Genomic DNA, 23472 nt, shown 5'->3' with positions numbered 1-23472 from the left:
ATAATGTGTGGCGATAACCACTCCCTTTGAGATATTATCGCCCGGTGGCCAATGCTCTGGGGACGGGCTGCATGGCTGCAGAGCGGCAGATAGCTGCTACTGCCACCGCAGCGGATTTCTGCGCTCTGAAATAAAAAGCCCGCAAGGATGGAGAGAGGGAGAGCTGGCCGCTGCTGATACCTGCATTACAATGTACAGCAGACCAGAGCAGAATGCTGCTTCACCATACAGCTGCTGTTTTTATTATTTTATTAACAATGAGATGATGAGGATTTATGGTGAAACATCCAGCCACTAATTTTCACCTTAAAAACATTCTCGTTGTTTTTAACAGCAGACATTTTAAGTGATTTAATTACGACTACCTGGAACATTTAGTGCTTTCTAAAACGGCTTTTTACAGCACTAAAGAGGCCCTGTGGAAAACCTTAGTGAATGACAATTTGACCCCAGAAGAAAATGGTTTTAAAGGTTATTTGGTTAGAGTACCGGGTAAAACCGATATTATAATTAAAACATTTTAGTGTAAAATAAAATAAGAGGATTCAAAAACTGAAAATACAATCAAATGTGTTTCAATCCCCTTCGTAATTCTGCTTTTCCACGATCCATTTTAAGACCTAACCCTTTTTATGAAGTGCTGCAGGACAGAACGACTTATCATTGCTTGGTGCTTATATTCAAATTCCATGTTTAGAAACGCAGATAGAAATACCTTCTTATGGTGTTTGAAAGAAAATCAAAGATTTTAAGCTCAGCTTTAGATTTAGTCTATTTTAAATGTATTTCTGTTGTAGCATTTACTGCTGCTTTATATATCCTATGATACATAGCCTATGCATATATGTGAGCTAGAGCTAGAACTAAATTATCTGTAGTCGACCTATGATTTTTTTAAATCTCAGGATATCATTAAAATGAAACTCTTGCAAATCTAAATCTAAATGCAGTTGGCCTGTAAAATAAGGGCATACAACAGCAAAACCAAGGACCAGCCACGGTTCTGTACAAATCTTCCTCATCCAAATAGCTACAAACAGTAGCCTAAATACTGTGGAATCACAGATGTCCATGTATACCTGGAAATGTTCTCACGCCCCATACAAAAAAAATCACTGAAATCAAACAAGAATCAAGAACTGATTATTCTTTAATGTGAACGCTGCAACTTTTCCAAAGCCGATTAGCCTGCATAATTATCGACATTCACTGATCAATAACAAACAGCGCAGTCCTCAACAACATCTGAGTAAAAAAGGCTGTGAGAGGAAAGGGGGGTAGGAGGAGGAGGAGGAGGAGGAGGAAGAAGAAGTGGAGTGAATGATGCTGCTGTGCTGGACACACCGCGGCCAATGCCGCACTATCCATCTTCATTGGAGCTTTTGTGTGCGCAAAAAGCAAAGGCGCGCAGAGGTAAAGCCCGCATCAAAGCCGCGGCTTTATTTTTATATCCAATAGATCAGCAGGCAGACAAAGCTTTATTTTCGCCAGGAGAGAGATATTTTACCTCTGCCTTACGGTTTTATGTTGGAGAGGTGTCAGCCGGGGGAAATGGATGGCTAATGCATAGGCAAAGCGCCGCTCGCCTAGGCATGCTGCACGTCAGAGGGGGGCAGCAGGGAAGAGCAGCGGGGATTTAGGGCCCCTGGGGGGCCAAGACGGGGGACTGAACACTGGGGGGGATACAAGCATCAAGCTTCCACTCATACTGTAGCTCATGAAACAGTTGAACAAATAAGCACACAGTCAGGACACACATATCTGTGAGACCAATGCATGAGTTTGCCAGTTTAGGCCTTTTGTTAATATTCCAGGCCTGGTCCCAGTCTTGAGCAGAGGTCCCAAACCAGTTCCCCCAACCCATTGTTTGTTTATATTATTATAGGTCAAGCTGGGTTGCGATTATGATTTTCAACTGTTTCAAGAAAGAGCTTTTCATGCTTAAGGAAATACAAAAAAAATACAAAAATGAAGCTAATTATGTGAATAAATGCCTAAATTAAAATGGGACAGCACATATTTTTAAAGGTCTAATGTATCAAATACATTTCTTTTAATAAATGCATGTGGAGGGTTCACAGTGCCTTATAGAATGCTAGACATGAACATTTTTCAATGGTCTAGGTTTTAGTGGGGAGTTCCTGTGTCCCACGATGGTTTAAATGCTGTTTCAGAGGCTTTTCTGTGCCAACAAGAGTACATTTATATTATTATATATTATTATATTACAAAATGTAAAGCAGCATCATACAAACAAATCTGTTGGAATCAGCCTTGAAATCTTCACATTAGCTGAATCTACTCCGGGCCCCTCTAACACATCCCCATTCAGAACTATTAGCTACTTGTTAAAATCTTATGCGCTACTCACTCCCTGACATGAATGCAGATTTCTCGCAATATGCCTCAAAGAGTTAACGAGATTTACAATGCCGCTCAAAACACAGAGCTTCCCTGTCATATTTTCCCCTCATGCTAAATAGAAATCTTAAGAAGTAATTGGAATTTACTGCATACCTGAATAACTGCATATAAATAAGCACACATTTCATCGGGGGTTCACTGACACTGTTTGGTCGCATAAAAACTGCTGCATACATTATAATACACAGCAAATAATCTTATTTTGCTGGAGCCTTTGCTACATGCTTGGGATTCCGTCCAAATTACCGAGGATTCAAACAAGCGTTTTCAATTTATTAAACCTATATGGGCAACATTTCATTTTAATGGGACAATTTATTTCTGGGAAGGGATTATCAGGCGTTGGTTGAAACCATGGCAGTGTGTAAATCTGACAGTGTTCATCTCATTTAAAGGCAGACAGCCCTCCTTTGCTCAGGCCTGTTTCAGGGGAAGGAGGTGCAGGATTCAGGTGCCTTGCAAGGCCTCAACCTCCTTTCCTCTTCCTGCAGCTGAAAGGCAAAACTAGCTCATTGACTTTGGCCATGTCTCCCAGACAAATTCCTCAATTCTCAACACCTTTATGAGCCTGCATGTGCTTACTGAATTTGGTGGAGGAGGACACAAATCCTCCGGATGGGATTGGCAGTCATGCCCCCGGTCTATCGGCCTGACACGCTCGGGATGTAAAGTGGCGTCTACACCGCGACCCCAGTCGAGAGGGCTCAGCGGATTTAGAGATAATGACATTGCCGCCTCTATTAAGATTCACATTAACCATTTCACCACGACCCTTTTTCCCTTTGTCCTAGCCCCCGTGTCAAAAGCCTCGCTGTCTTACTGTGCCTGTGGTAATATTCAAAGCTGGCCAAACAACCTGCATCTGCACACCCTGTGTCCCTGGGAAGGACAAAAGAGAGGCTTTCTATATGCAAAGAATACAGTGAAAATAAGGTATATCCCACTTGTTGAAAGCAAACTCCCTTAACATTGATGGAACAAGCTATTTGGCCGCAAATAGATCCACCATGCCCCTATCTGACATTTTCCATATTGGAACACACACTCACTCTCAGAAATATGACTTGTCTTTTCTTTTTCACTGATTGACAGACACCCACACCAACTGACCTCCCTTTGTCTCGCTCTCTCACTGTCACGCACACACACACCAACCCCAAGTTGCCTCCCCTGCTGGCTCCCAGAGCTGTGACTGTGGGAGGGAGGCCAAATTGTTTCTCTCTCCCTGTGTCAAGGCTCTGCAGCGGGGACGAGACCATGAGAACAACTGCTCCCTGTCTGGCTTCTGGCTGATGGCTCCATCAGGTTAGAGCAACAGGGAGTCTGACGCTGGATGAGGTTGAACGTATGTGTGTGTGTGTGAGTGTGCGTGAGTATACGCTTTTGACAAGTGGTGGGGTGATCTTTCCAGGAGTCAAGAGGGATGCTGTGTACAAACAAGGTGAGCAGTTAAAGAAGATTTTGAAAAGAAAGAAGTGCAATATCACTATGTCGGCCTATTGATACACCCTATACATACAATACAAATTAACCTCAGGAATAAAATGAGGACTTTCATAATGTTCTTTTCTGATGTTTGTGCAAAGGACTCTCTTGATCCTTCTTTACCTGACAAAGAACAATTTGTTTTATCGGGTGTTAAATTTTTAACCTAAAAGTGCTTTCAGTTGCCTAAACAAAATCATAAAAAACATGAATAGTTCAACAAAAATGCTTATTTGCATTCTTTCCAAAATTGAGAGATGAGACAACATCAACATCAATTTCATGTATATATGTACAGATGTGGAGTCGGGATGTGGTAAGCCTAGCATAAAGGCTTGGCCCAAGGTCAAAAGTTAAAAACACACCAACACATCTATAGCTCATTTACAGATTAAACAAACATTGTATCTTGTTCGTTTAATGCATCCCCCCCGGCAGAAATCCAACCAACATTTTGTTTATGAATGTGATTTTTAGGAGACAAAGTTGTCTGAAATACATACATTACTAAACTTTAGGCTTGATTAGGCTGTGCGATATTAGGTTGTCCGAAAGTCTCTTTGTATGTGGGCCAATGTGATCTTTTTACCAGAACATAAATACTGTACACATGAGCAAGGTGACTACTAAGAGTTAGTTTCCTCTACATTTTTGCGGTGCATTTAAGGGAGTGTATTTAGTCACATTTCCATCCCTGCTTTCTCTCTGTTCGTATCATTCCCTGATTCTTCCCTTGTGATAATTTGGAGGAGGTAGTTATGCTGCTGCATGGAGAACCCTCCTCCTCTCCTGACTTGCTATGCCTGCAGATGAGTTGAAAGGGTGAGGAGGTCGCAACCTTCCTGGGGGATGTTTTACGATGACACGGCCGGGAAGGTCTGATTTGTCTCCAGTGGAGCGTGCTGCTGGCATCTTCACACCCAGCCAGAGAGAAAGAGAAAGATAGAGATAAATAAAGAGAGGGCAGAGAGAAAGAGAGAGAGTGTGCACAGAGGAAAAAGTGTCGTGATAGCTGGGGGTGGGGGTTGTATGTTTGTTGGAGGTTGGACGTCGCAGGGTGGAGGAGGGTGGCCTGTAAATTAGCCAGTTTGGCAGACTGATAGCCAGCACCGATTTCAGACAACAGCACCCACCTTGACCCCCACTTAGGACGTCCAGCTTAGCCCCGAGAGAGGAGGAGGAGGAGACGGAGGAGGAGGAGCAAAAGAAGGAAAAGGGCGAGGAGGAGGAGGAGGAGGAAGAGAATTTCAAGCTATTGGACCTCAGTTGCCCACTCATTGAAGTTACCGTCTTAGTTAATGTTTCAATAAACCTTTGGCTTGGTTTCCCATTTAATTAAGTATCTTTAAGGCTGTTAGGACCATCTATGACATAATGGGTCTTTAAAAATGTTGGATCTCCACAAGAATTAAAAATAAAGTTCTGTTGGTTTGAACAACGTTTGGTTGCACAACATGAGTTTGTAAAGACTGAAACTCTAGCAAGTCAGTGAGGTAATGTGGTTAAGCTGGAGTAGCTGTTATTTATTTTTGTTCTAATTCTAACATTTAAATTTAACCAACCCGTTCTCACTCCTCAACTCGTCACATACAGACGCATAGTCAAGACCCATCGGCGTCAGTTTGTAATGCACTGGGGGATCCCTTTAGCGTCAAAGTTCAACGCAGTGGGGGAAGCCCTGTAGTGTCAGTTTTTGATGGTAAAAGTAGGTATATCATATTTAACAGAAAACATTTAGTAAGGAGATGGTTTGGGGTGGATGGAGGTGCAGAACCCGGACTTTGAACCAGGAGCCCGGGGTTCAAGTCCTGTGTGAAACAAAAAGTCAACATTAAATATTTTTGTTGTGAGTTATGTAAATTGCATAAGTTACGCAAGTGTCATTAGTTAACTTAGGTGTTAACTGACATACGTAATTATTTTAACCCAAAGCGTGATCTTTTCCTAACCTTAATCAAGCACTTTTTGTTCCTAAGTCTAAGCAAACTGCAACGTTTCACAACTTTAATAACGTGCTGTTTCAAAATTTCCATGTTTCAAAACGCTGGCGTTTTATTTAGAAAGTCTAACCGGACGTTACATATTTATTGTTTCAAACTTTATAGAACGTTGCATTTATTGTTGTGTGGAGACGCCAAAGGGCCTTGACCAAGCGTCAATATGTGATGAGTCAGGAGTGAGAATGTGTTGATTTAACAATTGTTATGCCAAAATGCACATAGATAACTTTACAATGATTCTTTGGCAATTAAATTATTTTTAGCTTGGGAGAGACTCTGAAACAGCATGTATACCAGGTTTTCTCAACATTTTTGGCCTGTGAACTCATTTATAGCTCTCAAAATCCACATGAGCCCATGTGTCAAGTTGTAATCAAAGCTACTACAGCAATATAGACTTGATACAGTTAAGAACAATGGGTGCTCAAATAGATTAAATCATGATAAATAACAAATAAAAAACGTTGTTTTTCTAAGACTTCATGGGCCCTGACCCCAAGGCTGAAAGTGGGAAGTGGGAATCTCTCTGTTTATACTTGGGATAATAAAAAGCAGTCAGATGCACTCAATTGAACCTTCGCTAAGCTACGCCCCAAACACGCGGCTGGCTAATCACAGCGCAGTATAGGACTCGCTGTAACTGAGGTCCGACACTTTCATGGTTGCGCTCCATTGACGTATGATGTAAAAGGAGTCCTTTTCTAGCTTTCTTTTGCTGTGTTTTTCCTGTTCCTGGGGCTCTTGTAATGATTACAGTCACTACCCAGAGAGGTTGATAGGAGAAGTACAATTTATTCTCTTTCCAAAACCTAAAACAAATCCAGAAAAATGTCGGCTGTGGATCGTTCCTAATGTAATGTTAGTTAGCTAACGCTGGCTAACTTCCTACTGAATGTAATGTAATAAAGCCCTGCTGTTCTGCTTTTTAACGATTGTAATAGTGAATAGAGACCTGCCTAGCTGTACAGGAATAGTGTTGATCCTTAATATCATTGTCTTTTGTCTCAATAGTCAGGTGATATGGTGGTTCACTTTTACTCCTTCGTCATTATTTATTTCATGTCAGTTTGACAGCCTGAATACAACCTTCAAATGTATAATGCAACTTCAAAACTGTCTGCTTCTTTCTGAGATCATTTTTTTCCAAAAATTAGACAATATTTCTCCGGGGAGTGCAGTAATAGACAGTGGCAGCGCCGTACTAAAAGTCTGAAAGGTCCGACAAGTTTTTTCGGACTTAGCAACAGTAACTACGGAGGGCGTGGCTTTGCGAAGGGTCAATTATGTCGTTCATATGTATCCAAACAAGTTAAAGACATGAGTCATAGCAACGGTGGACAACAATGTCTAACGGGATATTAAATAAAAAGCCAATATTTCCTTTGCATATCAGTCTAGCCTTCAAACTAACTAACTAACTAATTCTAACATGGCCTAAATGTGTGTAAATGTTGATTTTAATGGGAGCCGAGTCAGCGCTGGATTACCGCAACTGGAATTTGCAGTACTGAAGCATTTCAACTGACATGACAAGTGCCTTAAAGTCCCTAAAAACTTTATTTAAAATCCATTTTTATAGCCAACAACTCCACAACTGTCATCACATGGGATTCAAATGTTGGACAGGACAGAAGTGAAATTATGCTTTTCCAGCTGAGTCCTGCCCACTTCCAACAAGTGAGAAGAGCACTGAGAAAAACACAAATACAGATATAAAACACTATTACAACTTTGGCTGAAAATTGTGATTTCATGTCGGACCTCCTCGCCCAGATATATCTGTATTTCTGAGCCCTTCGCCCTATCTAGAACTACCGAAATATGGACATACAAATCCTCGGACCTCAGATTCATTCAAGTTTGTAAAAAAACATGATGAAATGCTCTGTTTTAAAAAACATGCAGCACTCTTCACCTTCCAAAACTCTCACAAATTGGCCTATATGAAACAAATTAATCTCACGCTTGGCAGTTCATCGATCTACTGTTTCTTTGTTGCTTATTTGCAATCATGGAGCTCATTAATGGAGAAAATTATCGGAGTCACCCCGAGGTGCTTTAACTGGGAAGGAGAGAGTTAAACAAGTTACAGGGGCACACCAGAAAGAGGATGGTGGCTTCATTTGCATGGAGTTTGCTGGAATGCACTCCCCTATGGGGTGTAGGTGTGAGAGTTAGCACCGTGCAGCACACAACCCCAACCCACTCTAATAAATCATGTAATCCCTGATACTTGAAGACAAACATGGGAGCAGATCTAATCAGGACTTGGCAGAATCCTTTTATCTGGGCACATCTCTGCCTGGTCACACACAGTACACAGTCCCACACTCCTCTTACGACAAACACTGAAAAAGGTTGATAGCCACTGATGGATAGGAACTGGGGGTGGTGGCTTGAAACCTTGCATTTCTGCTTCTAGATGAGCATGTTTTTACAAAGCCGAATTTAACAAAGATTGGTGCATCTATGTAGTGTCTCTTAGCCGCACGTGTCTGTGTGTGTTTGTTTTTCAAATTTCAGCCATAATGGCTTTAACTTTAGGTATCAACCAAGCAGCTGTCACCAATACGCTAGTGTTGTCAGATGGGATGACACTCCCACTAATGACCACTGGATGTTGGCTCTGCATGGGATTCAGATTATGAGATTATGAGGCTCAAAGGTTTTTCTGTTGTCAACAAATCCCATGTACAGACCAAACCACCAATGAATGTACTGTATGTACTAAAAAGTATTGTGGATCCAAAGACTGATATATCTTATTCCTCTGTACCATAGAGCTTCATGGTTGTCCAAAAACTATTAAAAACACATTGATCAATCCCACATACACCATCCGAATCCGGATTCTGCAACTGAAATAGTTCCCAACAAATGCACTGTTTCCTTTTTGGATAAGGTTTGCTAGAACAGTGGCCATCTGAGCCTTTTTCAAAAAGATTCAACTATGTATTTTGTATATGAATTTTTTTTTTTCTGAAGATTTACTTATTTAGAAGGAACCAATGTGCTTGAATTATTATTTTTTATTTACGTAAAGTTTTTCTTAGTTGTGTGTTGTGTATTTCTTTTCACACAACAGCCTTTCCTCACCAGATAAATGGCAATGACTTGTATAGGACCAGTATAGGTCGATTGTGCAGCAGCTTATTACGAACCATATTTTCCTTTTTTGTTAGGCCGCGATCTCTAGTGGCAGAAGAAGTCAGGTGACATAGCACAGACAGTGACAAAGTCCATGTAAGGATGGTGTGAGGGAGGATGGATGAGTCAAGTCAACTCAGGACTTTCACTTCAAGGTTTCAAGGAGTTCTGTGGGGAAGAAAGCCAAAGTTGATTTTGTAATAATTTTTTTAGCATTTTAACCCAAAGCGTGATCTTTTCCTAAACCTAACAATATGGTTTTGGGGCCTAAACCTAACCAAAATACATTTGTTTCACAGTGTTTACAACGTGTTAAACATCATGTGACCTACAGAGTGTTAACTTAAGGTCTACACTCTGACATGTCATTTTGGGAAATAGTCTTATATGTCGTTTTTGGACACTTGACAATCGACCTATTTTGTTGTTTAGCTGGGAGGATTTTTTTTGGGTTATGTTTAGGCAGTCACAACGAACATTGATTTGATATTGAAATTAACGACTGAGACATAAAATGGCGACACACGACATGTTGGCTTCTTTAACATATAACAAAAAAAACCTACCACTACTTCTTCTTCGTACGTACTCAATATAGTGATGAAACACGCTCTGTAGAAAAGTTTGTCTGTTTGGGCTACTGTAGAAACATGGCGGACAAACGTGGTGTAATGGGATAGAAATGGCTCATTCTAAGGTAATAAATACAAAACGGTTTGTAAGGTCATTATACACCACTGAAAACATAGTTATGTATATCCTATTTCATTTCTGTCAGTAGATCCTCCTAAATATTCCACAGTGGACCTTAAATCAAATTGCTGCACGTGCAGGACTCATGGTGTGAACCGGATTTCTGGTGTCAGGGTAGCAGTGTTGCCTGTGAACATAATCAATAAATGAAAAGAATATAAATGTAATTTTTAGGAGACAGGGTTGTGCAGACTGGAGTCTATCCAACAAGGGTTAAACACACAGAAACCCATGTCATGCACAACTCTTGCAGGGTATAACTGAAAAATATGTTCGAAAAAGTTCTTTCAGATACATTTCAGTGACATCACAGCCACAAAAGTTGTTTATTTATTTTTAGAGCTTTCATGTCACACAGGTAGATACAGCATGCTGTATAAACAGACACACAGACAGACAGACAGGAAGACATGCACAGCAGCATTCAGTAAACATTGATGCAGTGTAAATGTTGATCGGACAACCTCAAGTTATCTATACCTGTATTACACTGGGAATATATCACTGATGTCACCTTTATGATTCCAGTTTCAAACACTTTCCAAAGATAATTTAAAATGAATTCATTGAACTGGGCCTTCTCCTGTAAATATTCACTGTGTCAGTTACAGGTAGATGACTGGATACCCCCCCCCACATGCTTTCTGTAGCTCTGCAGCCCACCATGAATCAAACACACAGCCAATTCACCGGGGAGCCATCATTGGGAATATATAGCCGCTCCTGGGTTACTTTGTATTGTAATAGATGCATTGTGCCGCTAAAGAATATCCCAGCCTGTATTCAAGCAGAATGAACAAAAAGGGAAGCAGAAGAAAGAGTCTGGTGCAGATTCAGGGGAAAGTAGCGTAATTAGAAAGAGATGGGATCGGGGGAGGTTCAGTTGCTCTAGATGTGAAATCTAATTTCTATATAATGTCATTTAAATCCTGTGATCCAGGAATTGTATTTGAACTCAGATTATCGGAATCATCAGCCCGTGAATGCCTAAGATCCTGCCAATGTTTGTGTGTGTGTGTGTGTGTGTGTGTGTGTGTGTGTAGAAAGGGGGGTGGGGGGGTGGGGGGGATTTAGATTTCCTCACGTTCACAAGTTGCAAGCTTTTTTGGGATGATTATAGTGGTGGAAAGAAAAGATGAGTGCAGGAGGGAATAAAGGGAGGTTCTGAAGACAGCACAGAAAGGGGAAAACAAAATGAATCTGCAGACAAAACAAGCGTGAACTCATTTAAGCAAAGAACTTTTATCTTTTGCCTGCAATCACCAATAGTTTAGAAGCAACAATGAAGTGAAATGGCTTTCATTTGGTTTGCTGGTATGCCATTCTATTATCCATACTGTTCAGGTCAAAGTCAAAAGTTGCATTACTCTCACCTCAAAACAGCGTTTAATATGATGTAGCAACATACATCAATAAAATATATCAGTTTCACTCAGACTATGTTCTGCCTTTCAGGTATAATGTATGTACTCTGCATATCTGTTGAGGACAACAAAGTTTGTTTTAGGCTTAGCAGCTCTTTAGGGAAAATGAGACATTTATAATCAAGGAAAAAACCATCATCATTCACTTGGATGATACAACGAGACACAACACAACTTTATTAATCCCCTCAAAGCACCTGCAAACTGTCGTTGAGAATAATAAATACATGAATAAATACTGAAGTCAACTGATGTGCCACGAGAACAGCAGGTGCCCACATGACTAGCTAAGATGGGTCTTGAGCAGAAATATGTTAAATACATTTTTCCCCAAAACATGCAAAGGATGTTTTTTTTGCCCTGAGTAGTGTCCACTAGTCAGTTAGTTGAGGGGTAAAAAAACTGCTGCTCAGCTTCATGCAGGAACAACTGAAGGCAACTCATCGAGCATCTCTACATTTTTATCAACTCCTTTCCTCTCTCATTTGGCTGACATTAAGGCATACTGTTGAGAGAGATTTGGTTGAGCAAATCAAACTTAATCAGTAGAAGTGGGGGTGCTGAAATCTGATATTTAATCAAAAAGCCAATATTAGCCTTACAGTATTTAACAAGTTGTTGTCGAAGTTGAAAGCAACACCTGACACAAATGCCTGCAGCCCTGCTCAGACATTTTTCTGTCACACTGCAGGACGATTACTATTTCTTACTGTATTTTCCATTTATGGGTAATATTGTTGAGAATAATGCTCTTTTTTCAGGGACAGCCTAATCACTCTCATACAGGTACACACATACACTTGACGTCCACTCTCCTCCTGCTCTCTCTCTCCCAGGCCGTCACAGTGACTCTGTCCCTCTGCTTTGCTAACACACACCTCCTCCTCTGCCTGGCAGTGTCCACGTCTCTCTTTTCCTACGAGTCTGCCCCTGCATGCAACTGTTTCAATTTATAAATTTCACATATAATAATACCTACTGGCCCACTAGCCAGCAGCTATCTATTGGCAACCAGTCTTCAGGCCGGCCCGCTGGTAATAGATCTGCATCTCCTAGGCAGGTTAGACTGGGGATCTTGGGTTTACCACCACCCAGTCTGGAATCAACCCCTCGGATGGCAGACCCTCAGCCAGCTCCAGCTCCAGTGTTGGTTCCAGCATCAAGGTTGCTTGGAGATTCCTGGACTTCCAGCTCTTTGGTTTTCTTTTTGATGGACCTAGCCTAGGAACCAGAGAGCACCTAGACAGCAAGCCCTCGGCCTGTTAGCAACCAGCTTGACGATGCCTGCTAGCCACCAACCAGCTAGTAACCAGCCAGCTAGCATTGGCCAGTCTGACTCCTGGCCTACCTACCTGCTAGCTAGCCTCCGCCAGCCTGATTCCAGATCTGCTAATCACCTGCACTTTGGCTGGCGAGCCACCTAGACCCATCCAGCATTCGTTTGAGAGGATTCACCTGGCCATCTTCACTGGGTCCCATGGAAGCCATAAATGGGGATGTGGTCATCATGACTCCCGATGTCATGGGCAGCCATAACCTCTCCTCACAACCCAGTATCCAGTTGGGGGCTTGGCTGACCCCTGACCCCGCTGAGCACTTACCGTGTTGTCAACTCACAGCAGCTACCATACCTCATTGAGCTACAGCAGAAACCTCCTGACTCCCCTTGTTCCTGCTGATTTTGAGCTGGGTCCTGTCCCGGTCAAGTTGCTAATGACTTTAATTCCAGTGCTGCAGAAAGTCTCTATACCAGAGCTGTGGCATCCCCCAGTCCCAGAGCTGCAGAGACTTTCCACTCCTGAGCAAAAGTGGCTTCCTGTTCTCCCAGAGCAGCAGCAAGATCCTGACTCTGCTGTGCCTCAGCAGCCTCTTGTTTCTCTGGCATCACCAGCTCTCCAGCCAACCTGCCTCCTCCTCAGCTTCTGAAGAGGTTTCTTCCTCAGCACCACTGGTCTCCAGAGAGATTCCGTCCTTGTCACCGGCTCCCTGTCCAGCCTCAAGAGACTTCCTATCCTTGTTACCATCCTCTCACCCATCCTCCGGAGGATGTCTGTCTTCACTATCCATCGCCATGGTGTTGCCTGAAGATTTTTACAAGTCTGTGCGCTTTCTGTTTTCCTTTATTCAGTACGTAAGACTTATCCGACCGTAATCAAGTGTATGCTTGTGGGTTCTGATGCAAGTAAAGTAAAGATATCGTGCAATTACTTTTATGCATTTCCTTTTATTATTATAAAGAATTAAAAACAACATATTCCCATTTTCCATTTCACCATGTCCATGTCCATGTCCATGTTGCAAATCTTTTGGCTTTAATTTTTGCACAGTCCATCTTGTCATTGCAAACTGTTAAGCAACTGACTCACATCTTTCAGATTTCTGAGCTTCTCACCAGCTAATGAAGGCCTTTAGGAAGTGAATTATAATACAACAGAAAAACAAAAATATTCTCTAATGGATTACTATCCTCAAGTTTCAACTCATTTCTATGGCACAAATGAAATCCAGTGTCCTGGAAAACATTAGCAACAGTATTTTTGTAAAATGTTATAGGCAGCAGGGATTTCACCCTTCTGACTGTTAAGGAATCATAAGATTCTATCGTTCTGAGTGTCATTTACCACTGTCATAAATAAGGATGGCTGTACAAATGCGTTTGTTATGATTACATTACTTATGATCAAAAACTAGCAAGTCCCCAACATTGCTAACACAGCCAAACATCAAGTAAGCGCAACAACACAAAACATAGCATGCCAGCTAATAACTTACTACTTACTAGTCCAGCTTGGTCAGTCTCTCTTTTTCTCTTCTTCGCTTTCTCCAACAACGTCTTCTACCGTCTCTTCACAGCCTCTGCCATGACACCCATATTGAGAATACCAAGCTAGCTGTGCATTCTATACTTTTTGCATCTTCTTATAGCTTTCTTGTAGAAGACTTTTGGTGATGTGTTGTGGTGCCTTAAAGCATTATGCTGTTCTAGTGACAGAAATCCTGCCCTAGATATCAATCTTACATAGTGCCATAGAAAGCTCCCCAGGGCTGGACCAACAATGATGGAGATGTCATTCCCTCTTGTACAAGTCAGTATACACTCCAAATTATTTTGAAGCTGTTACTAAAAATACTGCATAATGTTGCTTTAAAAGCTGCTAGTCAGCACTGTGGTTGGAAGTTGATATGTTAATATGATTAATATGATGATTAAGAAGTTGAAACGTTAATATGACTTTAGCCAGCATCAACAGATGTACACATTTTCCACAACATTCATTCAGGCCTGGCCTTACAACACTACTCTGTGCACAATATGGACTTATTGATCACTACTTGTCATGAGTCATTCTGTGACCGATGAATTTGTCTTAGCAGCAAACCTGTTTAATTTTCAGCTCTGTTCATGTTTTTTTTTCTGGTAAGATGATGTAAATGAATAGATATACTGTTGTTACTAACTCATCACTTCCTGTATGTGTTTCACAATAAGACATTTTATTGAGATGAGTCGACAATGCTAGTCTTATTGCCTGGGAGCCCTATCTCTCTCTCTCCTCATTTCCTGTCACCTCTTGAATGGTAATCAGAAAATACCAAAATATTATGTTCCATCTAATGAGAAGAAGAAGCACTGGAGCCATGGGCAGGCAAAGTGGTGGAGGAAAGTTCAACAGTTGGGGGGAAAAACTGCAATAGAAATACTTTCTCATTCTGTACCTGTCCTGTGAGCAGACAGAGGGCAGTGTATCTGTAGCATTAACAATGATGACAGCTGCTAACAGGAGCCCAGTGCTGTTCTGTAAGGTATGTAGCATCTGCTCTCAACATCAGTAATCCTATATGATTATTAGTGTCTGCTCCAAAAAGAAAAGAAAAACCAAAATTACAAGCAGGTCATATTGATGTGTTGATTCACTAGCAAGGGCCACACCAAAATATATTGTCATTTAAAGTTTTAATGGAAATGAGAACAGGTATGGATGTTGAGAGCAGATAAATGGATGTACGGTGGGACTAAGGGAAGAAGGGTGTCGTCTGTTAGGCTGGTTTGGGAGGATGTACCGAAGAGCAGGTGGAGGGAGACCCTGTTTGGGGGCCCTGTCTCAGGGTGTGCATTGGATTTAATATAGGGTGGTGATAGTGCAGTGGATAAGACACATGCCTTGGGTGCAAGAGAACCGGGTTAAATCCCCCACTGTGACACTGAGCAAGACACTTAACCCCTAGTTGCTCCAGAGACAATATAGCAATTTATAGATAGTTTCTATATATAATAAATAACAATTGTAAGTCGCTTTGGATAAAAGCGTCAGCTAAATATAAATATAAATGTAATAGGTCGAACAAATGGAGAAGGACAGGTAGACCAGATATACGTAGGCTTGACAGGTGATTAACAAGTTAACTTTATTTCATGTTTTGCCCAAACTTGGTGAGCAGAAAAAACATTGTAAATCCCCTTGTGGTATAGTTTATTTAGACCTTGCTAAAACTGTTGCAGTCTAATACAATAGCCCTGCAAAAAAAACCTACCTTCATGAGGTAGAGAGGTGTTTCTATTTTTTAGTATACCTTCCTTGATATAATTTATGTGGAGAAAATATTAGTAACACCTGTCATTATAATACAATACAATTCAACAGCGCAAAATACATCCTGGAAAATTATCATACAGTTGAACAAACATAAAATATTTTTCTGGAGCTTTCAAATGCATCTCATATGCTTCCATAGCAGACCCGCTTGCTATCACGTGAACAGAAGCTGAGTTTCCACCTTAAGTAGGGGTGGTGATGGCGCGATGGATTAGACCACACCTTTGGTGTGAGAGACCTGGGTTCAACCCCCCACTGTGACCCATCTACCAATGTGTTCCTGAGCAGGACACTTAACCCCTAGTTACTCCAGAGGTGTGCAACCTCTGACATGTATAGCAATTGTAAGTTGCTTTGGATAAAAGCGTCTGCTGATACAGGCTTATACGCTGTACAAAGGGAAAGACGGCCGTCATTATTTAGTAACCACTATCCATGAGCAAAATTTATAAATGAACATCAGAATTGATTGGAACATAATGAAAAACAATATGCTTGACCAACAGCTTTTTTGTGTGGGAGTATAATGAAGAGACACATGATAAAGTTTGTAACAAATTTAGTAACAAACTGGATAAAGCCATCAAATTCATAAAATAACTCCAGCACAGAGAAAGCAACACAAACATAAAATTGCGACAGTTTGGAAGGTTATTAAAACATTTCCAGCCGACAGGAGCTGCAGATCATGTCTTTGTCCTCCTGAGCATCGGAGGAACGTGATTTTTAAAGAGCTTTATTACTGTTTCTGTTGTAATCAGCTGGTCCGTTTTTGGAGAAGAGGAGACCAACTTCAGCTCTGTGCAGAAATGTCCTGACTGATGAAACCTTAAAACAACAACTCTGGACCCAGTATTTAGCATAACTCCATCAGTTGTTACCTGTAAACACAACGCTGCATGCTGGCTGCTGTTTCTGATTAATATATTTCATGCCGATGCATGATCTCAGGCTGACATTGGTAACACTTGTGTGTGCTATTTGACTGTTGATTGTGATTTATTGGTTTGCAAACAATGGTGGAAAAGAGAGTAGCAGTAGTAGAAAAACAGCCGACATGCTTGATTTAAAGCCAGTAGCCTCTACTCGCCCATTCACCCTGGACCCTAAATTTAGACCCTGGTCCCTGCGGTGGTAACCAAAGGTTCCTAGATCCAGGGTATAGCTCTTTTGGTGGAAACGCGGCTAGAGTTGCATACTATTAGTTAATGTGATGACATCTGAGCTATGCTAAGCTATGCTGCTTGACAATTTAACCAATTCTATCTGAGGACCACGAGATGTAGTTAAAAGGTACAGAGAAAGGTAGTAAGTTTTCTGAAACAAAAGTTAGGATGATTATAGCCTTTGACACTGTGGACAACTTGCAAAGCTTTCAATGATCAGCTTCCCCCCTAATGCTATTAAACGGATGGAATTCAATCTGGAAGTCAGAGAGCACAGAGGGTCGAGATAACACATTACAACAGGTTATAGAGTGAAATTGAATTTGTCGCTCTCTTCTGCTACGCAGCAGACATTATACATTAATATAGAAGCAATTATAAAAATGGTAAACAGAAATAAACTATCATCAGTGGAGCAGTGCTGAGGATGAATTAGAGTTCAAGAGTCTGATAACTCGGGGGAAGAAGCTGTTCTGCAGTCTGGTGGTGCGGCAGCAGAAACTTCTCTCTCTTCCCAGAAGGCAGCAGGGTGAACAGGCTGTGGCTGGGTGGGTACTGTCCTTTAGTATCCTTTGGGCTCTGCAGGCACCTCACCTCACTGATTTCACTGATGCTCGGGAGATGGGTACCAATAATCTTCTGAGCAGTTTTAATCACCCGCTGCAGAGCCCTCCGGTCCTGGGCCGTGCACATCCCATGCTAGTTTGTGATGTTTTCAGTCAGGATGCTTTCTATTGCTCCTCTGTAAAAGCTGACAAGCACTTGGCACAGGAATGTGAAAGAAGAAAAATAAATACAGCTGTTTCTGAGCTTTCTTCACCAGCGTGGAGATGTGAGATGACCATGTCAGGTTCTCTGTGATGCTGATTCCCAGGAACCTGAAACTGTTCACCTGCTCCACCTCAGCCCCACTGATGTAGACAGGAGTGAGTGTCTTTATCTCCTTTTTCCTAAAACCAAGCTCCTTGGCATTGCTGACGTTGAGCAGTAGGTTGTTCTCTGTGCAATTTCCTCCCGATATGAAGTCTCATGTTGTTTGAAATCCGGCCGATGATGGAGGTGTCATCTGCAAACTTCACAACAGAGTTATCTCCATGTGGGGGAATGCAGTCGTGGGTGAACAGTGTGAAAAGGAGGGGGCTGAGCATACAGCACTGGATTCATACTGTCATACTCTTTGACTAGCTGGGCACAAGCCTCCTGTAAAACACTCAAACCCCTACTGTCAGTAAATCACCAGGCTCAGTAAAACACCCATCAACATTGTTACTTTGTAATAAATCATAATTTACTGAGCTGGGACCATCTTCTCAAATGTACAGACACTTATCTATAAGATTGATCATGGCTTGGCTCCTCCCCCCTTAGTGCTTTTATAAAGCAGAAAACAACAGATGATTGACACACTGAGTCTGTGGCAAAAGGGGATTGTATTACACAACAAGGACGACTTCCTTCAGTCAGCTTTTTCAGTGAGAGCAGCTCACACATGAAACAGTCTGCCAACACTATTCTGAGACTGTGACACGTATCGTTCATTTAAAATGGATATATGGTGGTTAGAAGACAATCAAGTGTGTAACCATAATATGTAACTCATTCAAATAACCTGCCATGTCCCTGTAACTTATAACGGTATAAATAAATACAAAACTATGTTAATTTTAAGTTAACCTTAAGAAAGATCTTGCACAATCTTTATTATTTACCTCAATATCATACTTTTATTTGGAAACATCCCTTTACTACAGCAGTAGTACTTCTTGCATGACTGCATCAACTCACGATCAAACACACAGCACTTGTCTTACAGAGAGACTCTCTATTGTCTTTGCTGTGCAATGTAAGAGAGTATCCAGAGTGGTGAGCAGCAGCTCACGCCTCAGTCCCTGCACACTGAGCTGACAATAAAACAGAGGAAGCTCTCGGTGGAGCCTACAGGTGTGCTGCATTGTCTTTCCTGTCTGACAGCCCTGAAAGGAGAACATGCTACTCACTGTGGCGAGCCTGATTGTAGTGGCGTTATCGACCAGCTCCCTGGTGTAATTCCCAGATACAGAGCGGCGGAAGCAAACGCAGGTACAAACACTCTGAATCTTTTATCTCCACAGAGCAGCCGACGGCAGGGTGAGAGTTCTCCTTTCCCTCAAGCCAAAACACTGAATACTGGCAGGCATGCAACTGTTATGTACTTCTTCCTAGTAGTCCAAATACATGCTTTAAACTCAGTCAGTTGGTGTGGACACAAATCTGTGGAGAAGTCAATTCTAAGATCAGCTTCAAATGAGATCCAAGTCAAGACAGAGACCAGAACAAATCAAGATCAGACAGTCACAGACTGCAGACTTCTGGGTGCAGAGGATGTACCTCTATCTACTCTGACATATTATAAATGAGTTGTAAACATAACCTCATAGTACGGCCCACACTGCACCTGGACTACTCATACCATGCCACATGAAAAAGAGGGAGCTTATGATATCGCCTGTACTGCTGCACGATGGGGATGACACAAGCATGTGTATTCAATATACATTTATTTACAACAAATTTGGAGAAAGCAATATGAACAAATCAAGCATGTAATATCAGTAGTATAGGGAGGTGTTGTGTTGCAAAAGCAAAAGATAAAGAAATAGAAGCAAACACTGAATCAACAGGAAACCCTTTTTTTAATCTCTGCCATAGTGACATATGAACGACGAATGACAACAAAATGTAATATGTTTTGGATGGCTATTACTTTATATGTCAAACAGCGGCAGATCAGTGCTAATGTAATGTAGCTGGCTGTCCCTGTCTTGCATCACTATAGGCTAGTAAAAACAAATCGCTCCACATTTGCTTTGTACCGTTACATCATCTCTTGCAGGGAAAAATCAACACTTTTACATAATACTGGTGGTACACAGGACAGTGGTATGGATGTTAGCTGGTGAAGTAATGTGGTAAGCAATAATGTTACAACGATACTATTTTGCAAAAGATAACGTTAGGAACTGGTCAGCGTCAGCTGGCAAGCTAAAGTTATCCAACTTGAGCCACTAAAGTACAAAATCACAATATATTTAACGTGCTTTGCAGTAATGTTATTTTAGCTGTCCAATAGGATGAAAGCCAACTCTGGGTCAGTTTTATATCCAAAACAAAGCAGAGGTCTCTTCATTACTCAAACGCTTTTCCTGGCGTACGTCGATCTAATTCTCGTTTGGCCTGATAGGCTTCAGCACATAAAACTTTTTTGTTTTTTGTCTTTGTCATCCTCATGTGGAGTTAGTGTCTGTGAAGTGCTGGGAGCCGATGGTTGTTTGCAGACTTCATTTTTTTAGCTGTTGTTCCTGTGTTAGGTTCAGAATCAGTAGGCAAGAGGCTCGGGAGAGGGCATGCAGAAAATCCGACCCGATTTCTTCACATAAGATGCAGAGTAGTGAATGTTCCAAGGGACAGAGAAAGCCGGCGTGTTTCATTTTTATGTGAGGTTACAACCCATTCACAGATTTGGAATAAAAAATTGATCAATTATTTAATTAAAAAAACTACATACAGCCCATTTAATACTGGTGAATGTCAGTAGCACTGCTTTCTTACTGCATCTTAAAATAGTCGCAGTGTAATAACTTTGCATTTAGATTATATTCCTGTGCTTGACAGTAAGGTGCCTGCAGCTGTGAATGCACCCGTGGCAGTGAAAGAAAATATTATTGTGCTTTTATTTCTCTACATCAGTTACAAGGGGGGCAAGAAATTAATGGGGGAAAAATTCTCTTGCTTAATGTTTCTTTTGAATGTGCAGTTCCAAACTAATCCAGTCAATGTGAGAAATGTGAGAAGATGTAGAAAGACCTGGTTGTAGACTTTCCACCTGTCAGAAAATTTGGTGCATTATATCATTACTATGTTGACTAATTATGGCAGGGGTCACAAGGTCACACTCAGTGATGAGAAGTTTCAGTTTTCAACCATCATTCACCAATATCAGTTGAACAGTAAAGACACAGGTGAATCCATTTAAAGGTAACATTCCTGCATTAAAATGTCTAAAAGCAACTAGACATGTTAAATATGTTGTTGAGGTGTGTACTTATATTATTACAAACATTTTCAACAATGTTTAAACCTAGAGAAATCTGTCATTTTATTCAAGGTAAAGGTTTGTTTCATTCCCTTTACTTACCTAACTTTTGTGGAAACACGGGATACGTCAGAGAATGAGCAATGGAATCTACAAATGTGACTAAATATACCATGAATAAAACTTGAATACATTATCTCGGTCCATGCAGTCTGGTTGCAATGACGTATGTCAGGTCGACGAATCCTATTCATTTTCTATGGAGAGCAGGAGAACCCGCTGCGCTGTATGACGGATACACCATAGCGAGTTGAATGACTGTTGGCCCTCCTATATGTATTTGCAAAAACACGACTCGACCCGATACAAATGAGTCCGTCCAACGCAATGAATCAGGCTCACAAAACTCTGATCAAACAGTGAAACTAGGCAGTGCTCCTCAAATATAAATCATGGTTCTGTTAATGCATTGCCTTTTTCTTGCCTCATACAACATATTTTAGTGTACTTTTGCTGTAATACGAGTAAGAAGTTTTTGATCAAGCGCCATCTTTTCCTACTTGAAAAACCACCCCCTCCCAGATTGCAGTTTGTCACCCCACCAGCCGGGCCATTTAGTGGTCTGCTGCATCCAGATGTGTCCTCATCAGAAGCGGTCTTACAAAGAAGACAACAACTCACACAATCCCATGCTTCTTCATGGAATGACCTTCAAAATTGGACACTTTTGATGGCTGAAAGGATGAACATGTTTTGCTTTCATGTTGTCTGAGAATAAAATGTGTCCCTCTCTTGACATAATTTGGCTATGTTAGCTAGACATTGCTATTATGTGACTGTGTTTGGAATTACAATATAAAATACGACATTGTAAAATATTCTACAAACTATGGATTGAAAAGCAAGATGAAAAGACAAATATTGACAATTGTGAGAGAAACATGGTGGAATTCATGAAATGATTAAGACTGGAGTCTTTAATAGTGTCAGCACCCTCGCCATGGATTTATTATAGAACTCTCTTAATATTGCTACAGTATGGCTACAGCCAAAGCTTATAGATTTTTGAAATACCATTCAGTATCCCTCAGTACATACTATCCACAAGGCACGCATATGTGCCATGCTTCAAAACTCACATTGAACAGTATATCATTGTAATCAATATTTTATTAATCATTAATGTTCATTCTTGACCTTGGAAACAGTAGTTTGACGTGAAAACTAAAAACAAAATCTTCATTAAAGGTCCAGTGTCTAGCCAATGAGAGCAGGCAGCTACTTTTTCACTGCAGAACACTTTTACTCACCTCCAGCTCTCTCTGTAGCTCAGACGATCCCTGCTACCTACGTGTGCTAATCCATCCTTTCACCCAGATTCTTTGTCTTTATAATTGCTGTCTTTATAATAACAAACAGCTGTTTCATGTGTAGGTTTGCATCATTTCCCGTTTCACATTTCACGTGTGTTTTCTTGACAAAACATGGTTTGGACATCCCTTGTCAGCTTGCTTAGTGTGTGACCCCCTGCAACCGATCAGTCACGTAGTGTGAACGCCACAACGACTTCAAGACAGCAAGTTGTGTAGTGTGAACAGCACGGCCATCGGCCGACACTGAAAGTTGTGTAGTCTGCACAAGCCTTTAGCTGTTCATAGGACTGCACTCTTCTGGACAGAAACTTCCGCTGTTGACCTGGAATCTGCTGAAGCCACTCTTCCTTTTGCACAAAATTGAAGCTAGAATAAATTGAACAGTTTATTTATTTCAAACAGTATGAATATTACTTGTATTAAAAATATTATATCAAATAATATCAAATACACATTATTCACTTGACCTAGCTCTGACAGACGGCTTAGGCACTTTTATTTTGTAGGCAGCAATGTAACGAAAATAAACATACCCAACAACATGGTGCAGGATGAGGGAAGTGTGGCAGAACTTAGCAGACAGAGAGCGATGGACCTCACATAACAGGATTCAACTTGGAATAATTTTTATGAAAAGCTGTTTTGATTCTTTTGATCGGTGGTGAGTACATTCGCTGCAAGTGTTCACACACAACGCGAGAAGACAATTTGAACGTGATAACATGAATAAACACAACTTGCCATTACTACAGCTGTATGAACCCAAAGTAAACATTTTGCTGTGATTTTGTGTGTTAAATAGAAATAAACGGATCAAACTGATGCCGAAATAACTACAATATGATGCAGCTTTGTTAAACATATGAATTCATGCTTTGTCAGGTCTGTCAGCAAGACAGCAGGACAACAACTTCTAAAATGTTTGTTTTCTGAATGGAGTTCAGATCGATCAGGGCTATGCTATGCTAACTTGGTCACAGTAGTGAAGTACAACGATAGCTGGAATAAAGTTACATACACATGTTTTCTGAAC

This window comes from Micropterus salmoides, unplaced genomic scaffold (assembly GCF_014851395.1).
Source record: "Micropterus salmoides isolate LMB-PRFRI ecotype aquatic unplaced genomic scaffold, ASM1485139v1 Ms_hic_scaffold_3, whole genome shotgun sequence".
Taxonomy (NCBI): Eukaryota; Metazoa; Chordata; class Actinopteri; order Centrarchiformes; family Centrarchidae; genus Micropterus; species Micropterus salmoides.
Note: the sequence above shows the minus strand (reverse complement) of the source record.